Below are 21,362 nucleotides of genomic sequence, written 5' to 3' on the forward strand. Positions count from 1 at the left end.
AAAATCCCAACCTCACCAAGCGACTCAACTTTTGATGCTGGTTCCACTGAATTGCTTATTTCAGTGAGATATGCACTTCAGAATGCCAAAATCCCAACCTCACCAAACGACTCAACTTTTGATACTGGTTTCACTGAAGTGCTTATTGCAGTGAGATAAGCACTTCAGAAGACCAAAATCTAAACTTCACCAATCCACCCAACTTTCAATGCTGGGTTCTCTGAAGTGCTTATTTCAGTGAGATAACCACTTCAGAAGACCAAAATCTCAACATCACAAAACCACTCAAATTTCGATGCTGGGTTCACTGAAGTGCTTATTTCAGTCAGATAAGCACTTCAGAAGAACCAAATCTCAACATCTCAAAACCACTCAACTTTCGATGCTGGGTTCACTGAAGTGTTTATTTCAGTGAGATAAGCACTTCAGAAGACCAAAATCTAAACTTCACCAAACCATCCAACTTTAAATGTTGGGTTCACTGAAATGCTTCTTTCAGTGAGATAAGCACTTCAGAAGACCAAAATCTAAACTTCACCAAACCACCCAACTTTCAATGCTGGGTTCACTGAAGTGCTTATTTCAGTGAGATAAGCACTTCAGAAGACCAAAATCTCAACTTCACCAAACAACCCAACTTTCAATGCTGGGTTCACTGAAGTGCTTATTTCAGTGAGATAAGTACTTCACTACGCCAAAATCCCAACCTCACCAAGCGACTCAACTTTTGATGCTGGTTCCACTGAATTGCTTATTTCAGTGAGATAAGCACTTCAGTAGGCCAAAATCTAAACTTCACTAAACGACTCAACTTTTGATGCTGATTTCACTGAAATGCTTCTTTCAGTCAGATATTCACATCAGAAGGCCAAAATCGCCAATTCACCAAACCACCCAACTTTCGATCCAGGATATACCCAAAGGCTAATTTCAGTGTGATAAGCACTTCAGAAGACTAAAATCTAAACTTCACCAAACCACTCAACTTTCGATGCTGGTATCACTGAAGTGCTTATTTCAGTGAGATAAGCACTTCAGAATAGCAAAAACTCAACTTCACAAAACCACTCAACTTTCGATGCTGGGCTCACTGCAGTGCTTATTTCAGTGAGATAAGCACTTCAGAAGACCAAAATCCCAACCTCACCAAACGACTCAACTTTTGATACTGGTTTCACTGAAATGCTACTTTCAGTCAGATAAGCACTTCAGAAGACCAAAATCTAAACTTCACCAAACCATCCAACTTTCAATGCTGGGTTCACTGAAATGCTTCTTTCAGTCAGATAAGCACTTCAGAATAACAAAATATCAACATCTCAAAACCACTCAACTTTCGTTGCTGGGTTCACTGAAGTGCTTATTTCAGTGAGATAAGCACTTCAGAAGACCGAAATCTCTACATCACCAAACCACTCAAATTTCGATGCTGGGTTGTCTGAAGTGCTTATTTCAGTGAGATAACCACTTCAGAAGACCAAAATCTCAACATCACAAAACCACTCAAATTTCGATGCTGGGTTCACTGAAGTGCTTAATTCATTGAGATAAGCACTTCACTTCGCCAAAATCCCAACCTCACCAAACGAATCAACTTTTGATGCTGGTTCCACTGAATTGCTTATTTGAGTGAGATAAGCACTTCAGAAGGCCAAAATCTAAACATCACTAAACGACTCAACTTTTGATACTGATTTCACTGAAATGCTTCTTTCAGTCAGATAAGCACATCAGAAGGCCAAAATCTCAACTTCACCAAAACACCCAACTTTCGATCCAGGATTTACACAAATGCTTATTTCAGTGAGATAAGCACTTCAGAAGACTAAAAACTTAACTTCACCAAAACACTCAACTTTCGATGCTGGGATCACTGAAGTGCTTATTTCCGTGAGATAAGAACTTCAGAAGACCAAAATCTAAACTTCACCAAACCACCCAACTTTCAATGCTGGGTTCACTGAAATGCTTCTTTCAGTGAGGTAAGCACTTCAGAATGCCAAAATCCCAACCTCACCAAACGACTCAACTTTTGATACTGGTTTCACTGAAATGCTTCTTTCAGTCAGATAAGCACTTCAGAAGGCCAAAATCTCAACTTCACAAAACCAGCCAACTTTCGATACTGGATTTACCCAAATGCTTATTTCAGTGAGATAAGCACTTCAGAAGACCAAAATCTAAACTTCACCAAACCACCCAACTTTCAATGCTGGGTTCACTGACGTGCTTATTTCAGTGAGATAAGCACTTCAGAAGACAAAAATCTAAACTTCACCAATCCACCCAACTTTCAATGCTGGGTTCTCTGAAGTGCTTATTTCAGTGAGATAACCACTTCAGAAGACCAAAATCTCAACATCACAAAACCACTCAAATTTTGATGCTGGGATCACTGACGTGCTTATTTCAGTGAGATAAGCACTTCAGAAGACCAAAATCTAAACTTCACCAAACCACCCAACTTTCAATGCTGGGTTCACTGAAGTGCTTATTTCAGTGAGATAAGAACTTCAGAAGACCAAAATCTCAACATCACAAAACCACTCAAATTTTGATGCTGGGTTCACTGAAGTGCTTATTTCAGTGAGATAAGCACTTCAGAAGAAAAAAATCTCAACTTCACCAAACAACCCAACTTTCAATGCTGGGTTCACTGAAGTGCTTATTTCAGTGAGATAAGCACTTCACTACGCCAAAATCCCAACCTCACCAAGCGACTCAACTTTTGATGCTGGTTCCACTGAATTGCTTATTTCAGTGAGATATGCACTTCAGAATGCCAAAATCCCAACCTCACCAAACGACTCAACTTTTGATACTGGTTTCACTGAAGTGCTTATTGCAGTGAGATAAGCACTTCAGAAGACCAAAATCTAAACTTCACCAATCCACCCAACTTTCAATGCTGGGTTCTCTGAAGTGCTTATTTCAGTGAGATAACCACTTCAGAAGACCAAAATCTCAACATCACAAAACCACTCAAATTTCGATGCTGGGTTCACTGAAGTGCTTATTTCAGTCAGATAAGCACTTCAGAAGAACCAAATCTCAACATCTCAAAACCACTCAACTTTCGATGCTGGGTTCACTGAAGTGTTTATTTCAGTGAGATAAGCACTTCAGAAGACCAAAATCTAAACTTCACCAAACCATCCAACTTTAAATGTTGGGTTCACTGAAATGCTTCTTTCAGTGAGATAAGCACTTCAGAAGACCAAAATCTAAACTTCACCAAACCACCCAACTTTCAATGCTGGGTTCACTGAAGTGCTTATTTCAGTGAGATAAGCACTTCAGAAGACCAAAATCTCAACTTCACCAAACAACCCAACTTTCAATGCTGGGTTCACTGAAGTGCTTATTTCAGTGAGATAAGTACTTCACTACGCCAAAATCCCAACCTCACCAAGCGACTCAACTTTTGATGCTGGTTCCACTGAATTGCTTATTTCAGTGAGATAAGCACTTCAGTAGGCCAAAATCTAAACTTCACTAAACGACTCAACTTTTGATGCTGATTTCACTGAAATGCTTCTTTCAGTCAGATATTCACATCAGAAGGCCAAAATCGCCAATTCACCAAACCACCCAACTTTCGATCCAGGATATACCCAAAGGCTAATTTCAGTGTGATAAGCACTTCAGAAGACTAAAATCTAAACTTCACCAAACCACTCAACTTTCGATGCTGGTATCACTGAAGTGCTTATTTCAGTGAGATAAGCACTTCAGAATAGCAAAAACTCAACTTCACAAAACCACTCAACTTTCGATGCTGGGCTCACTGCAGTGCTTATTTCAGTGAGATAAGCACTTCAGAAGACCAAAATCCCAACCTCACCAAACGACTCAACTTTTGATACTGGTTTCACTGAAATGCTACTTTCAGTCAGATAAGCACTTCAGAAGACCAAAATCTAAACTTCACCAAACCATCCAACTTTCAATGCTGGGTTCACTGAAATGCTTCTTTCAGTCAGATAAGCACTTCAGAATAACAAAATATCAACATCTCAAAACCACTCAACTTTCGTTGCTGGGTTCACTGAAGTGCTTATTTCAGTGAGATAAGCACTTCAGAAGACCGAAATCTCTACATCACCAAACCACTCAAATTTCGATGCTGGGTTGTCTGAAGTGCTTATTTCAGTGAGATAACCACTTCAGAAGACCAAAATCTCAACATCACAAAACCACTCAAATTTCGATGCTGGGTTCACTGAAGTGCTTAATTCATTGAGATAAGCACTTCACTTCGCCAAAATCCCAACCTCACCAAACGAATCAACTTTTGATGCTGGTTCCACTGAATTGCTTATTTGAGTGAGATAAGCACTTCAGAAGGCCAAAATCTAAACATCACTAAACGACTCAACTTTTGATACTGATTTCACTGAAATGCTTCTTTCAGTCAGATAAGCACATCAGAAGGCCAAAATCTCAACTTCACCAAAACACCCAACTTTCGATCCAGGATTTACACAAATGCTTATTTCAGTGAGATAAGAAGACTAAAAACTTAACTTCACCAAAACACTCAACTTTCGATGCTGGGATCACTGAAGTGCTTATTTCCGTGAGATAAGAACTTCAGAAGACCAAAATCTAAACTTCACCAAACCACCCAACTTTCAATGCTGGGTTCACTGAAATGCTTCTTTCAGTGAGGTAAGCACTTCAGAATGCCAAAATCCCAACCTCACCAAACGACTCAACTTTTGATACTGGTTTCACTGAAATGCTTCTTTCAGTCAGATAAGCACTTCAGAAGGCCAAAATCTCAACTTCACAAAACCAGCCAACTTTCGATACTGGATTTACCCAAATGCTTATTTCAGTGAGATAAGCACTTCAGAAGACCAAAATCTAAACTTCACCAAACCACCCAACTTTCAATGCTGGGTTCACTGACGTGCTTATTTCAGTGAGATAAGCACTTCAGAAGACAAAAATCTAAACTTCACCAATCCACCCAACTTTCAATGCTGGGTTCTCTGAAGTGCTTATTTCAGTGAGATAACCACTTCAGAAGACCAAAATCTCAACATCACAAAACCACTCAAATTTTGATGCTGGGATCACTGACGTGCTTATTTCAGTGAGATAAGCACTTCAGAAGACCAAAATCTAAACTTCACCAAACCACCCAACTTTCAATGCTGGGTTCACTGAAGTGCTTATTTCAGTGAGATAAGAACTTCAGAAGACCAAAATCTCAACATCACAAAACCACTCAAATTTTGATGCTGGGTTCACTGAAGTGCTTATTTCAGTGAGATAAGCACTTCAGAAGAAAAAAATCTCAACTTCACCAAACAACCCAACTTTCAATGCTGGGTTCACTGAAGTGCTTATTTCAGTGAGATAAGCACTTCACTACGCCAAAATCCCAACCTCACCAAGCGACTCAACTTTTGATGCTGGTTCCACTGAATTGCTTATTTCAGTGAGATATGCACTTCAGAATGCCAAAATCCCAACCTCACCAAACGACTCAACTTTTGATACTGGTTTCACTGAAGTGCTTATTGCAGTGAGATAAGCACTTCAGAAGACCAAAATCTAAACTTCACCAATCCACCCAACTTTCAATGCTGGGTTCTCTGAAGTGCTTATTTCAGTGAGATAACCACTTCAGAAGACCAAAATCTCAACATCACAAAACCACTCAAATTTCGATGCTGGGTTCACTGAAGTGCTTATTTCAGTCAGATAAGCACTTCAGAAGAACCAAATCTCAACATCTCAAAACCACTCAACTTTCGATGCTGGGTTCACTGAAGTGTTTATTTCAGTGAGATAAGCACTTCAGAAGACCAAAATCTAAACTTCACCAAACCATCCAACTTTAAATGTTGGGTTCACTGAAATGCTTCTTTCAGTGAGATAAGCACTTCAGAAGACCAAAATCTAAACTTCACCAAACCACCCAACTTTCAATGCTGGGTTCACTGAAGTGCTTATTTCAGTGAGATAAGCACTTCAGAAGACCAAAATCTCAACTTCACCAAACAACCCAACTTTCAATGCTGGGTTCACTGAAGTGCTTATTTCAGTGAGATAAGTACTTCACTACGCCAAAATCCCAACCTCACCAAGCGACTCAACTTTTGATGCTGGTTCCACTGAATTGCTTATTTCAGTGAGATAAGCACTTCAGTAGGCCAAAATCTAAACTTCACTAAACGACTCAACTTTTGATGCTGATTTCACTGAACTGCTTCTTTCAGTCAGATATTCACATCAGAAGGCCAAAATCTCCAATTCACCAAACCACCCAACTTTCGATCCAGGATATACCCAAAGGCTAATTTCAGTGTGATAAGCACTTCAGAAGACTAAAATCTAAACTTCACCAAACCACTCAACTTTCGATGCTGGTATCACTGAAGTGCTTATTTCAGTGAGATAAGCACTTCAGAATAGCAAAAACTCAACTTCACAAAACCACTCAACTTTCGATGCTGGGCTCACTGCAGTGCTTATTTCAGTGAGATAAGCACTTCAGAAGACCAAAATCCCAACCTCACCAAACGACTCAACTTTTGATACTGGTTTCACTGAAATGCTACTTTCAGTCAGATTAGCACTTCAGAAGGCCAAAATCTCAACTTCACAAAACCAGCCAACTTTCGATACTGGATTTACCCAAATGCTTATTTCAGTGAGATAAGCACTTCAGAAGACCAAAATCTAAACTTCACCAAGCCCCCCAACTTTCAAAGATGGGTTCACTGAAGTGCTTATTGCAGTGAGATAAGCACTTCAGAAGACCAAAATCTAAACTTCACCAATCCACCCAACTTTCAATGCTGGGTTCTCTGAAGTGCTTATTTCAGTGAGATAACCACTTCAGAAGACCAAAATCTCAACATCTCAAAACCACTCAAATTTCGATGCTGGGTTCACTGAAGTGCTTATTTCAGTGAGATAAGCACTTCAGAAGACCAAAATCTAAACTTCACCAAACCATCCAACTTTAAATGCTGGGTTCACTGAAATGCTTCTTTCAGTCAGATAAGCACTTCAGAAGAACCAAATCTCAACATCTCAAAACCACTCAACTTTCGATGCTGGGTTCACTGAAGTGTTTATTTCAGTGAGATAAGCACTTCAGAAGACCAAAATCTAAACTTCACCAAACCATCCAACTTTAAATGTTGGGTTCACTGAAATGCTTCTTTCAGTGAGATAAGCACTTCAGAAGACCAAAATCTAAACTTCACCAAACCACCCAACTTTCAATGCTGGGTTCACTGAAGTGCTTATTTCAGTGAGATAAGCACTTCAGAAGACCAAAATCTCAACTTCACCAAACAACCCAACTTTCAATGCTGGGTTCACTGAAGTGCTTATTTCAGTGAGATAAGTACTTCACTACGCCAAAATCCCAACCTCACCAAGCGACTCAACTTTTGATTCTGGTTCCACTGAATTGCTTATTTCAGTGAGATAAGCACTTCAGAAGGCCAAAATCTAAACTTCACTAAACGACTCAACTTTTGATGCTGATTTCACTGAAATGCTTCTTTCAGTCAGATATTCACATCAGAAGGCCAAAATCTCAACTTCACAAAACCACCCAACTTTCGATCCAGGATATACCCAAAGGCTAATTTCAGTGTGATAAGCACTTCAGAAGACTAAAATCTCAACATCACAAAACCACTCAAATTTCGATGCTGGGTTCACTGAAGTGCTTATTTCAGTGAGATAAGCACTTCAGAAGACCAAAATCTAAACTTCACCAAACCATCCAACTTTCAATGCTGGGTTCACTGAAATGCTTCTTTCAGTCAGATAAGCACTTCAGAATAACAAAATATCAACATCTCAAAACCACTCAACTTTCGTTGCTGGGTTCACTGAAGTGCTTATTTCAGTGAGATAAGCACTTCAGAAGACCGAAATCTCTACATCACCAAACCACTCAAATTTCGATGCTGGGTTGTCTGAAGTGCTTATTTCAGTGAGATAACCACTTCAGAAGACCAAAATCTCAACATCACAAAACCACTCAAATTTCGATGCTGGATTCACTGAAGTGTTTATTTCAGTGAGATAAGCACTTCAGAAAACCAAAATCTCAACTTCACCAAACCACTCAACGTTCAATGCTGGTCTCACTGCAGTGCTTATTTCAGTGAGATAAGCACTTCAGAAGACCAAAATCCCAACCTCACCAAACGACTCAACTTTTGATACTGGTTTCACTGAATTGCTTATTTCAGTGAGATAAGCACTTCAGAAGGACAAAATCTAAACTTCACTAAACGACTCAACTTTTGATGCTGATTTCACTGAAATGCTTCTTTCAGTCAGATATTCACATCAGAAGGCCAAAATCTCCAATTCACCAAACCACCCAACTTTCGATCCAGGATATACCCAAAGGCTAATTTCAGTGTGATAAGCACTTCAGAAGACTAAAATCTAAACTTCACCAAACCACTCAACTTTCGATGCTGGTATCACTGAAGTGCTTATTTCAGTGAGATAAGCACTTCAGAAGAGCAATAACTCAACTTCACAAAACCACTCAACTTTCGATGCTGGGCTCACTGCAGTGCTTATTTCAGTGAGATAAGCACTTCAGAATGCCAAAATCCCAACCTCACCAAACGACTCAACTTTTGATACTGGTTTCACTGAAATGCTTCTTTCAGTCAGATAAGCACTTCAGAAGGCCAAAATCTCAACTTCACAAAACCAGCCAACTTTCGATACTGGATTTACCCAAATGCTTATTTCAGTGAGATAAGCACTTCAGAAGACCAAAATCTAAACTTCACCAAACCAACCAACTTTCAATGCTGGGTTCACTGAAGTGCTTATTGCAGTGAGATAAGCACTTCAGAAGATCAAAATCTAAACATCTCAAAAACACTCAACTTTCGATGCTGTGTTCCCTGAAGTGCTTATCTCAGTGAGATAAGCACTTCAGAAGACCAAAATCTAAACTTCACCAAGCCACCCAACTTTCAATGCTGGGTTCACTGAAGTGCTTACTGCAGTGAGATAAGCACTTCAGAAGACCAAAATCTAAACTTCACCAATCCACCCAACTTTCAATGCTGGGTTCTCTGAAGTGCTTATTTCAGTGAGATAACCACTTCAGAAGACCAAAATCTCAACATCACAAAACCACTCAAATTTCGATGCTGGGTTCACTGAAGTGCTTATTTCAGTGAGATAAGCACTTCAGAAGACCAAAATCTAAACTTCACCAAACCATCCAACTTTCAATGCTGGGTTCACTGAAATGCTTCTTTCAGTCAGATAAGCACTTCAGAATAACAAAATATCAACATCTCAAAACCACTCAACTTTCGTTGCTGGGTTCACTGAAGTGCTTATTTCAGTGAGATAAGCACTTCAGAGGACCGAAATCTCTACATCACCAAACCACTCAAATTTCGATGCTGGGTTGTCTGAAGTGCTTATTTCAGTGAGATAACCACATCAGAAGACCAAAATCTCAACATCACAAAACCACTCAAATTTCGATGCTGGGTTCACTGAAGTGCTTATTTCATTGAGATAAGCACTTCACTTCGCCAAAATCCCAACCTCACCAAACGAATCAACTTTTGATGCTGGTTCCACTGAATTGCTTATTTGAGTGAGATAAGCACTTCAGAAGGCCAAAATCTAAACATCACTAAACGACTCAACTTTTGATACTGATTTCACTGAAATGCTTCTTTCAGTCAGATAAGCACATCAGAAGGCCAAAATCTCAACTTCACCAAAACACCCAACTTTCGATCCAGGATTTACACAAATGCTTATTTCAGTGAGATAAGCACTTCAGAAGACTAAAATCTTAACTTCACCAAAACACTCAACTTTCGATGCTGGGATCACTGAAGTGCTTATTTCCGTGAGATAAGAACTTCAGAAGACCAAAATCTAAACTTCACCAAACCACCCAACTTTCAATGCTGGGTTCACTGAAATGCTTCTTTCAGTGAGGTAAGCACTTCAGAATGCCAAAATCCCAACCTCACCAAACGACTCAACTTTTGATACTGGTTTCACTGAAATGCTTCTTTCAGTCAGATAAGCATTTCAGAAGGCCAAAATCTCAACTTCACAAAACCAGCCAACTTTCGATACTGGATTTACCCAAATGCTTATTTCAGTGAGATAAGCACTTCAGAAGACCAAAATCTAAACTTCACCAAACCACCCAACTTTCAATGCTGGGTTCACTGACGTGCTTATTTCAGTGAGATAAGCACTTCAGAAGACAAAAATCTAAACTTCACCAATCCACCCAACTTTCAATGCTGGGTTCTCTGAAGTGCTTATTTCAGTGAGATAACCACTTCAGAAGACCAAAATCTCAACATCACAAAACCACTCAAATTTTGATGCTGGGATCACTGACGTGCTTATTTCAGTGAGATAAGCACTTCAGAAGACCAAAATCTAAACTTCACCAAACCACCCAACTTTCAATGCTGGGTTCACTGAAGTGCTTATTTCAGTGAGATAAGCACTTCAGAAGACCAAAATCTCAACATCACAAAACCACTCAAATTTTGATGCTGAGTTCACTGAAGTGCTTATTTCAGTGAGATAAGCACTTCAGAAGAACAAAATCTCAACTTCACCAAACAACCCAACTTTCAATGCTGGGTTCACTGAAGTGCTTATTTCATTGAGATAAGCACTTCACTACGCCAAAATCCCAACCTCACCAAGCGACTCAACTTTTGATGCTGGTTCCACTGAATTGCTTATTTCAGTGAGATAAGCACTTCAGAATGCCAAAATCCCAACCTCACCAAACGACTCAACTTTTGATACTGGTTTCACTGAAATGCTTATTTCAGTGAGATAAGCACTTCAGAAGACCAAAATCTAAACTTCACCAAACCACCCAACTTTCAATGCTGGGTTCACTGAAGTGCTTATTGCAGTGAGATAAGCACTTCAGAAGATCAAAATCTAAACATCTCAAAACCACTCAACTTTCGATGCTGTGTTCACTGAAGTGCTTATTTCAGTGAGATAAGCACTTCAGAAGACCAAAATCTAAACTTCACCAAGCCACCCAACTTTCAATGCTGGGTTCACTGAAGTGCTTATTGCAGTGAGATAACCACTTCAGAAGACAAAAATCTCAACATCACAAAACCACTCAAATTTCGATGCTGGGTTCACTGAAGTGCTTATTTCAGTGAGATAAGCTTTTCAGAAGACCAAAATCTAAACTTCACCAAACAATCCAACTTTAAATGCTGGGTTCAATGAAATGCTTCTTTCAGTCAGATAAGCACTTCAGAAGAACAAAATCTCAACATCTCAAAACCACTCAACTTTCGATGCTGGGTTCACTGAAGTGTTTATTTCAGTGAGATAAGCACTTCAGAAGACCAAAATCTCAACTGAACAAACCACTCAAATTTCGATGCTGGGTTCACTGTAGTGCTTATTTCAGTGAGATAAGCACTTCAGAAAACCAAAATCTAAACTTCACCAATCCACCCAACTTTCAATGGTGGGTTCTCTGAAGTGCTTATTTCAGTGAGATAACCACTTCAGAAGACCAAAATCTCAACATCACAAAACCACTCAAATTTCGATGCTGTGTTCACTGAAGTGCTTATTTCAGTGAGATAAGCACTTCAGAAGACCAAAATCTAAACTTCACCAAACCATCCAACTTTAAATGTTGGGTTCACTGAAATGCTTCTTTCAGTCAGATAAGCACTTCAGAAGGCCAAAGTCTCAACATCTCAAAACCACTCAACTTTCGATGCTGGGTTCACTGAAGTGTTTATTTCAGTGAGATAAGCACTTCAGAAGACCAAAATCTAAACTTCACCAAACCACTCAACTTTCGATGCTGGGCTCACTGCAGTGATTATTTCAGTGAGATAAGCACTCCAGAAGACCAAAATCCCAACCTCACCAAACGACTCAACTTTTGATACTGGTTTCACTGAATTGCTTATTTCAGTGAGATAAGCACTTCAGAAGGCCAAAATCTAAACTTCACTAAACGACTCAACTTTTGATGCTGATTTCACTGAAATGCTTCTTTCAGTCAGATATTCACATCAGAAGGCCAAAATCTCCAATTCACCAATCCACCCAACTTTCGATCCAGGATATACCCAAAGGCTAATTTCAGTGTGATAAGCACTTCAGAAGACTAAAATCTAAACTTCACCAAACCACTCAACTTTCGATGCTGGGATCACTGAAGTGCTTATTTCAGTGAGATAAGCACTTCAGAAGAGCAAAAACTCAACTTCACAAAACCACTCAACTTTCGATGCTGGGCTCACTGCAGTGCTTATTTCAGTGAGATAAGTACTTCAGAAGACCAAAATCCCAACCTCACCAAACCACTCAACTTTCGATGCTGGGATCACTGAAGTGCTTATTTCAGTGAGATAAGCACTTCAGAAGAGCAAAAACTCAACTTCACAAAACCACTCAACTTTCGATGCTGGGCTCACTGCAGTGCTTATTTCAGTGAGATAAGCACTTCAGAAGACCAAAATCCCAACCTCACCAAACGACTCAACTTTTGATACTGGTTTCACTGAAATGCTACTTTCAGTCAGATAAGCACTTCAGAAGGCCAAAATCTCAACTTCACAAAACCAGCCAACTTTCGATACTGGATTTACCCAAATGCTTATTTCAGTGAGATAAGCACTTCAGAAGACCAAAATCTAAACTTCACCAAACCAACCAACTTTCAATGCTGGGTTCACTGAAGTGCTTATTGCAGAGAGATAAGCACTTCAGAAGATCAAAATCTAAACATCTCAAAACCACTCAACTTTCGATGCTGTGTTCACTGAAGTGCTTATTTCAGTGAGATAAGCACTTCAGAAGACCAAAATCTAAACTTCACCAAGCCCCCCAACTTTCAAAGCTGGGTTCACTGAAGTGCTTATTGCAGTGAGATAAGCACTTCAGAAGACCAAAATCTAAACTTCACCAATCCACCCAACTTTCAATGCTGGGTTCTCTGAAGTGCTTATTTCAGTGAGATAACCACTTCAGAAGACCAAAATCTCAACATCACAAAACCACTCAAATTTCGATGCTGGGTTCACTGAAGTGCTTATTTCAGTGAGATAAGCACTTCAGAAGACCAAAATCTAAACTTCACCAAACCATCCAACTTTCAATGCTGGGTTCACTGAAATGCTTCTTTCAGTCAGATAAGCACTTCAGAAGAACCAAATCTCAACATCTCAAAACCACTCAACTTTCGATGCTGGGTTCACTGAAGTGTTTATTTCAGTGAGATAAGCACTTCAGAAGACCAAAATCTAAACTTCACCAAACCATCCAACTTTAAATGTTGGGTTCACTGAAATGCTTCTTTCAGTGAGATAAGCACTTCAGAAGACCAAAATCTAAACTTCACCAAACCACCCAACTTTCAATGCTGGGTTCACTGAAGTGCGTATTTCAGTGAGATAAGCACTTCAGGAGACCAAAATCTCAACTTCACCAAACAACCCAACTTTCAATGCTGGGTTCACTGAAGTGCTTATTTCAGTGAGATAAGTACTTCACTACGCCAAAATCCCAACCTCACCAAGCGACTCAACTTTTGATGCTGGTTCCACTGAATTGCTTATTTCAGTGAGATAAGCACTTCAGAAGGCCAAAATCTAAACTTCACTAAACGACTCAACTTTTGATGCTGATTTCACTGAAATGCTTCTTTCAGTCAGATATTCACATCAGAAGGCCAAAATCTCAACTTCACAAAACCACCCAACTTTCGATCCAGGATATACCCAAAGGCTAATTTCAGTGTGATAAGCACTTCAGAAGACTAAAATCTCAACATCACAAAACCACTCAAATTTCGATGCTGGGTTCACTGAAGTGCTTATTTCAGTGAGATAAGCACTTCAGAAGACCAAAATCTAAACTTCACCAAACCATCCAACTTTCAATGCTGGGTTCACTGAAATGCTTCTTTCAGTCAGATAAGCACTTCAGAATAACAAAATATCAACATCTCAAAACCACTCAACTTTCGTTGCTGGGTTCACTGAAGTGCTTATTTCAGTGAGATAAGCACTTCAGAAGACCGAAATCTCTACATCACCAAACCACTCAAATTTCGATGCTGGGTTGTCTGAAGTGCTTATTTCAGTGAGATAACCACTTCAGAAGACCAAAATCTCAACATCACAAAACCACTCAAATTTCGATGCTGGGTTCACTGAAGTGCTTATTTCAGTGAGATAAGCACTTCAGAAGACCAAAATCTAAACTTCACCAAACCACCCAACTTTCAATGCTGGGTTCACTGAAGTGCTTATTTCAGTGAGATAAGCACTTCAGAAGACCAAAATCTCAACATCACAAAACCACTCAAATTTTGATGCTGGGTTCACTGAAGTGCTTATTTCAGTGAGATAAGCACTTCAGAAGAAAAAAATCTCAACTTCACCAAACAACCCAACTTTCAATGCTGGGTTCACTGAAGTGCTTATTTCAGTGAGATAAGCACTTCACTACGCCAAAATCCCAACCTCACCAAGCGACTCAACTTTTGATGCTGGTTCCACTGAATTGCTTATTTCAGTGAGATATGCACTTCAGAATGCCAAAATCCCAACCTCACCAAACGACTCAACTTTTGATACTGGTTTCACTGAAGTGCTTATTGCAGTGAGATAAGCACTTCAGAAGACCAAAATCTAAACTTCACCAATCCACCCAACTTTCAATGCTGGGTTCTCTGAAGTGCATATTTCAGTGAGATAACCACTTCAGAAGACCAAAATCTCAACATCACAAAACCACTCAAATTTCGATGCTGGGTTCACTGAAGTGCTTATTTCAGTGAGATAAGCACTTCAGAAGACCAAAATCTAAACTTCACCAAACCATCCAACTTTAAATGCTGGGTTCACTGAAATGCTTCTTTCAGTCAGATAAGCGCTTCAGAAGAACCAAATCTCAACATCTCAAAACCACTCAACTTTCGATGCTGGGTTCACTGAAGTGTTTATTTCAGTGAGATAAGCACTTCAGAAGACCAAAATCTAAACTTCACCAAACCATCCAACTTTAAATGTTGGGTTCACTGAAATGCTTCTTTCAGTGAGATAAGCACTTCAGAAGACCAAAATCTAAACTTCACCAAACCACCCAACTTTCAATGCTGGGTTCACTGAAGTGCTTATTTCAGTGAGATAAGCACTTCAGAAGACCAAAATCTCAACTTCACCAAACAACCCAACTTTCAATGCTGGGTTCACTGAAGTGCTTATTTCATTGAGATAAGTACTTCACTACGCCAAAATCCCAACCTCACCAAGCGACTCAACTTTTGATGCTGGTTCCACTGAATTGCTTATTTCAGTGAGATAAGCACTTCAGAAGGCCAAAATCTAAACTTCACTAAACGACTCAACTTTTGATGCTGATTTCACTGAAATGCTTCTTTCAGTCAGATATTCACATCAGAAGGCCAAAATCTCAACTTCACAAAACCACCCAACTTTCGATCCAGGATATACCCAAAGGCTAATTTCAGTGTGATAAGCACTTCAGAAGACTAAAATCTCAACATCACAAAACCACTCAAATTTCGATGCTGGGTTCACTGAAGTGCTTATTTCAGTGAGATAAGCACTTCAGAAGACCAAAATCTAAACTTCACCAAACCATCCAACTTTCAATGCTGGGTTCACTGAAATGCTTCTTTCAGTCAGATAAGCACTTCAGAATAACAAAATATCAACATCTCAAAACCACTCAACTTTCGTTGCTGGGTTCACTGAAGTGCTTATTTCAGTGAGATAAGCACTTCAGAAGACCGAAATCTCTACATCACCAAACCACTCAAATTTCGATGCTGGGTTGTCTGAAGTGCTTATTTCAGTGAGATAACCACTTCAGAAGACCAAAATCTCAACATCACAAAACCACTCAAATTTCGATGCTGGGTTCACTGAAGTGCTTAATTCATTGAGATAAGCACTTCACTTCGCCAAAATCCCAACCTCACCAAACGAATCAACTTTTGATGCTGGTTCCACTGAATTGCTTATTTGAGTGAGATAAGCACTTCAGAAGGCCAAAATCTAAACATCACTAAACGACTCAACTTTTGATACTGATTTCACTGAAATGCTTCTTTCAGTCAGATAAGCACATCAGAAGGCCAAAATCTCAACTTCACCAAAACACCCAACTTTCGATCCAGGATTTACACAAATGCTTATTTCAGTGAGATAAGCACTTCAGAAGACTAAAATCTTAACTTCACCAAAACACTCAACTTTCGATGCTGGGATCACTGAAGTGCTTATTTCCGTGAGATAAGAACTTCAGAAGACCAAAATCTAAACTTCACCAAACCACCCAACTTTCAATGCTGGGTTCAGTGAAATGCTTCTTTCAGTGAGGTAAGCACTTCAGAATGCCAAAATCCCAACCTCACCAAACGACTCAACTTTTGATACTGGTTTCACTGAAATGCTTCTTTCAGTCAGATAAGCACTTCAGAAGGCCAAAATCTCAACTTCACAAAACCAGCCAACTTTCGATACTGGATTTACCCAAATGCTTATTTCAGTGAGATAAGCACTTCAGAAGACCAAAATCTAAACTTCACCAAACCACCCAACTTTCAATGCTGGGTTCACTGACGTGCTTATTTCAGTGAGATAAGCACTTCAGAAGACAAAAATCTAAACTTCACCAATCCACCCAACTTTCAATGCTGGGTTCTCTGAAGTGCTTATTTCAGTGAGATAACCACTTCAGAAGACCAAAATCTCAACATCACAAAACCACTCAAATTTTGATGCTGGGATCACTGACGTGCTTATTTCAGTGAGATAAGCACTTCAGAAGACCAAAATCTAAACTTCACCAAACCACCCAACTTTCAATGCTGGGTTCACTGAAGTGCTTATTTCAGTGAGATAAGAACTTCAGAAGACCAAAATCTCAACATCACAAAACCACTCAAATTTTGATGCTGGGTTCACTGAAGTGCTTATTTCAGTGAGATAAGCACTTCAGAAGAAAAAAATCTCAACTTCACCAAACAACCCAACTTTCAATGCTGGGTTCACTGAAGTGCTTATTTCAGTGAGATAAGCACTTCACTACGCCAAAATCCCAACCTCACCAAGCGACTCAACTTTTGATGCTGGTTCCACTGAATTGCTTATTTCAGTGAGATATGCACTTCAGAATGCCAAAATCCCAACCTCACCAAACGACTCAACTTTTGATACTGGTTTCACTGAAGTGCTTATTGCAGTGAGATAAGCACTTCAGAAGACCAAAATCTAAACTTCACCAATCCACCCAACTTTCAATGCTGGGTTCTCTGAAGTGCTTATTTCAGTGAGATAACCACTTCAGAAGACCAAAATCTCAACATCACAAAACCACTCAAATTTCGATGCTGGGTTCACTGAAGTGCTTATTTCAGTCAGATAAGCACTTCAGAAGAACCAAATCTCAACATCTCAAAACCACTCAACTTTCGATGCTGGGTTCACTGAAGTGTTTATTTCAGTGAGATAAGCACTTCAGAAGACCAAAATCTAAACTTCACCAAACCATCCAACTTTAAATGTTGGGTTCACTGAAATGCTTCTTTCAGTGAGATAAGCACTTCAGAAGACCAAAATCTAAACTTCACCAAACCACCCAACTTTCAATGCTGGGTTCACTGAAGTGCTTATTTCAGTGAGATAAGCACTTCAGAAGACCAAAATCTCAACTTCACCAAACAACCCAACTTTCAATGCTGGGTTCACTGAAGTGCTTATTTCAGTGAGATAAGTACTTCACTACGCCAAAATCCCAACCTCACCAAGCGACTCAACTTTTGATGCTGGTTCCACTGAATTGCTTATTTCAGTGAGATAAGCACTTCAGTAGGCCAAAATCTAAACTTCACTAAACGACTCAACTTTTGATGCTGATTTCACTGAAATGCTTCTTTCAGTCAGATATTCACATCAGAAGGCCAAAATCGCCAATTCACCAAACCACCCAACTTTCGATCCAGGATATACCCAAAGGCTAATTTCAGTGTGATAAGCACTTCAGAAGACTAAAATCTAAACTTCACCAAACCACTCAACTTTCGATGCTGGTATCACTGAAGTGCTTATTTCAGTGAGATAAGCACTTCAGAATAGCAAAAACTCAACTTCACAAAACCACTCAACTTTCGATGCTGGGCTCACTGCAGTGCTTATTTCAGTGAGATAAGCACTTCAGAAGACCAAAATCCCAACCTCACCAAACGACTCAACTTTTGATACTGGTTTCACTGAAATGCTACTTTCAGTCAGATAAGCACTTCAGAAGACCAAAATCTAAACTTCACCAAACCATCCAACTTTCAATGCTGGGTTCACTGAAATGCTTCTTTCAGTCAGATAAGCACTTCAGAATAACAAAATATCAACATCTCAAAACCACTCAACTTTCGTTGCTGGGTTCACTGAAGTGCTTATTTCAGTGAGATAAGCACTTCAGAAGACCGAAATCTCTACATCACCAAACCACTCAAATTTCGATGCTGGGTTGTCTGAAGTGCTTATTTCAGTGAGATAACCACTTCAGAAGACCAAAATCTCAACATCACAAAACCACTCAAATTTCGATGCTGGGTTCACTGAAGTGCTTAATTCATTGAGATAAGCACTTCACTTCGCCAAAATCCCAACCTCACCAAACGAATCAACTTTTGATGCTGGTTCCACTGAATTGCTTATTTGAGTGAGATAAGCACTTCAGAAGGCCAAAATCTAAACATCACTAAACGACTCAACTTTTGATACTGATTTCACTGAAATGCTTCTTTCAGTCAGATAAGCACATCAGAAGGCCAAAATCTCAACTTCACCAAAACACCCAACTTTCGATCCAGGATTTACACAAATGCTTATTTCAGTGAGATAAGCACTTCAGAAGACTAAAATCTTAACTTCACCAAAACACTCAACTTTCGATGCTGGGATCACTGAAGTGCTTATTTCCGTGAGATAAGAACTTCAGAAGACCAAAATCTAAACTTCACCAAACCACCCAACTTTCAATGCTGGGTTCACTGAAATGCTTCTTTCAGTGAGGTAAGCACTTCAGAATGCCAAAATCCCAACCTCACCAAACGACTCAACTTTTGATACTGGTTTCACTGAAATGCTTCTTTCAGTCAGATAAGCACTTCAGAAGGCCAAAATCTCAACTTCACAAAACCAGCCAACTTTCGATACTGGATTTACCCAAATGCTTATTTCAGTGAGATAAGCACTTCAGAAGACCAAAATCTAAACTTCACCAAACCACCCAACTTTCAATGCTGGGTTCACTGACGTGCTTATTTCAGTGAGATAAGCACTTCAGAAGACAAAAATCTAAACTTCACCAATCCACCCAACTTTCAATGCTGGGTTCTCTGAAGTGCTTATTTCAGTGAGATAACCACTTCAGAAGACCAAAATCTCAACATCACAAAACCACTCAAATTTTGATGCTGGGATCACTGACGTGCTTATTTCAGTGAGATAAGCACTTCAGAAGACCAAAATCTAAACTTCACCAAACCACCCAACTTTCAATGCTGGGTTCACTGAAGTGCTTATTTCAGTGAGATAAGCACTTCAGAAGACCAAAATCTCAACATCACAAAACCACTCAAATTTTGATGCTGGGTTCACTGAAGTGCTTATTTCAGTGAGATAAGCACTTCAGAAGAAAAAAATCTCAACTTCACCAAACAACCCAACTTTCAATGCTGGGTTCACTGAAGTGCTTATTTCAGTGAGATAAGCACTTCACTACGCCAAAATCCCAACCTCACCAAGCGACTCAACTTTTGATGCTGGTTCCACTGAATTGCTTATTTCAGTGAGATATGCACTTCAGAATGCCAAAATCCCAACCTCACCAAACGACTCAACTTTTGATACTGGTTTCACTGAAGTGCTTATTGCAGTGAGATAAGCACTTCAGAAGACCAAAATCTAAACTTCACCAATCCACCCAACTTTCAATGCTGGGTTCTCTGAAGTGCTTATTTCAGTGAGATAACCACTTCAGAAGACCAAAATCTCAACTTCACCAAACCACCCAACTTTCAATGCTGGGTTCACTGAAGTGCTTATTTCAGTGAGATAAGCACTTCAGAAGACCAAAATCTCAACTTCACCAAACAACCCAACTTTCAATGCTGGGTTCACTGAAGTGCTTATTTCAGTGAGATAAGTACTTCACTACGCCAAAATCCCAACCTCACCAAGCGACTCAACTTTTGATGCTGGTTCCACTGAATTGCTTATTTCAGTGTGATAAGCACTTCAGAAGGCCAAAATCTAAACTTCACTAAACGACTCAACTTTTGATGCTGATTTCACTGAAATGCTTCTTTCAGTCAGATATTCACATCAGAAGGCCAAAATCGCCAATTCACCAAACCACCCAACTTTCGATCCAGGATATACCCAAAGGCTAATTTCAGTGTGATAAGCACTTCAGAAGACTAAAATCTAAACTTCACCAAACGACTCAACTTTCGATGCTGGTATCACTGAAGTGCTTATTTCAGTGAGATAAGCACTTCAGAATAGCAAAAACTCAACTTCACAAAACCACTCAACTTTCGATGCTGGGCTCACTGCAGTGCTTATTTCAGTGAGATAAGCACTTCAGAAGACCAAAATCCCAACCTCACCAAACGACTCAACTTTTGATACTGGTTTCACTGAAATGCTACTTTCAGTCAGATAAGCACTTCAGAAGACCAAAATCTAAACTTCACCAAACCATCCAACTTTCAATGCTGGGTTCACTGAAATGCTTCTTTCAGTCAGATAAGCACTTCAGAATAACAAAATATCAACATCTCAAAACCACTCAACTTTCGTTGCTGGGTTCACTGAAGTGCTTATTTCAGTGAGATAAGCACTTCAGAAGACCGAAATCTCTACATCACCAAACCACTCAAATTTCGATGCTGGGTTGTCTGAAGTGCTTATTTCAGTGAGATAACCACTTCAGAAGACCAAAATCTCAACATCACAAAACCACTCAAATTTCGATGCTGGGTTCACTGAAGTGCTTAATTCATTGAGATAAGCACTTCACTTCGCCAAAATCCCAACCTCACCAAACGAATCAACTTTTGATGCTGGTTCCACTGAATTGCTTATTTGAGTGAGATAAGCACTTCAGAAGGCCAAAATCTAAACATCACTAAACGACTCAACTTTTGATACTGATTTCACTGAAATGCTTCTTTCAGTCAGATAAGCACATCAGAAGGCCAAAATCTCAACTTCACCAAAACACCCAACTTTCGATCCAGGATTTACACAAATGCT

The sequence above is a fragment of the Stegostoma tigrinum genome, unplaced genomic scaffold (assembly GCF_030684315.1).
Source record: "Stegostoma tigrinum isolate sSteTig4 unplaced genomic scaffold, sSteTig4.hap1 scaffold_82, whole genome shotgun sequence".
Classification (NCBI taxonomy): Eukaryota; Metazoa; Chordata; class Chondrichthyes; order Orectolobiformes; family Stegostomatidae; genus Stegostoma; species Stegostoma tigrinum.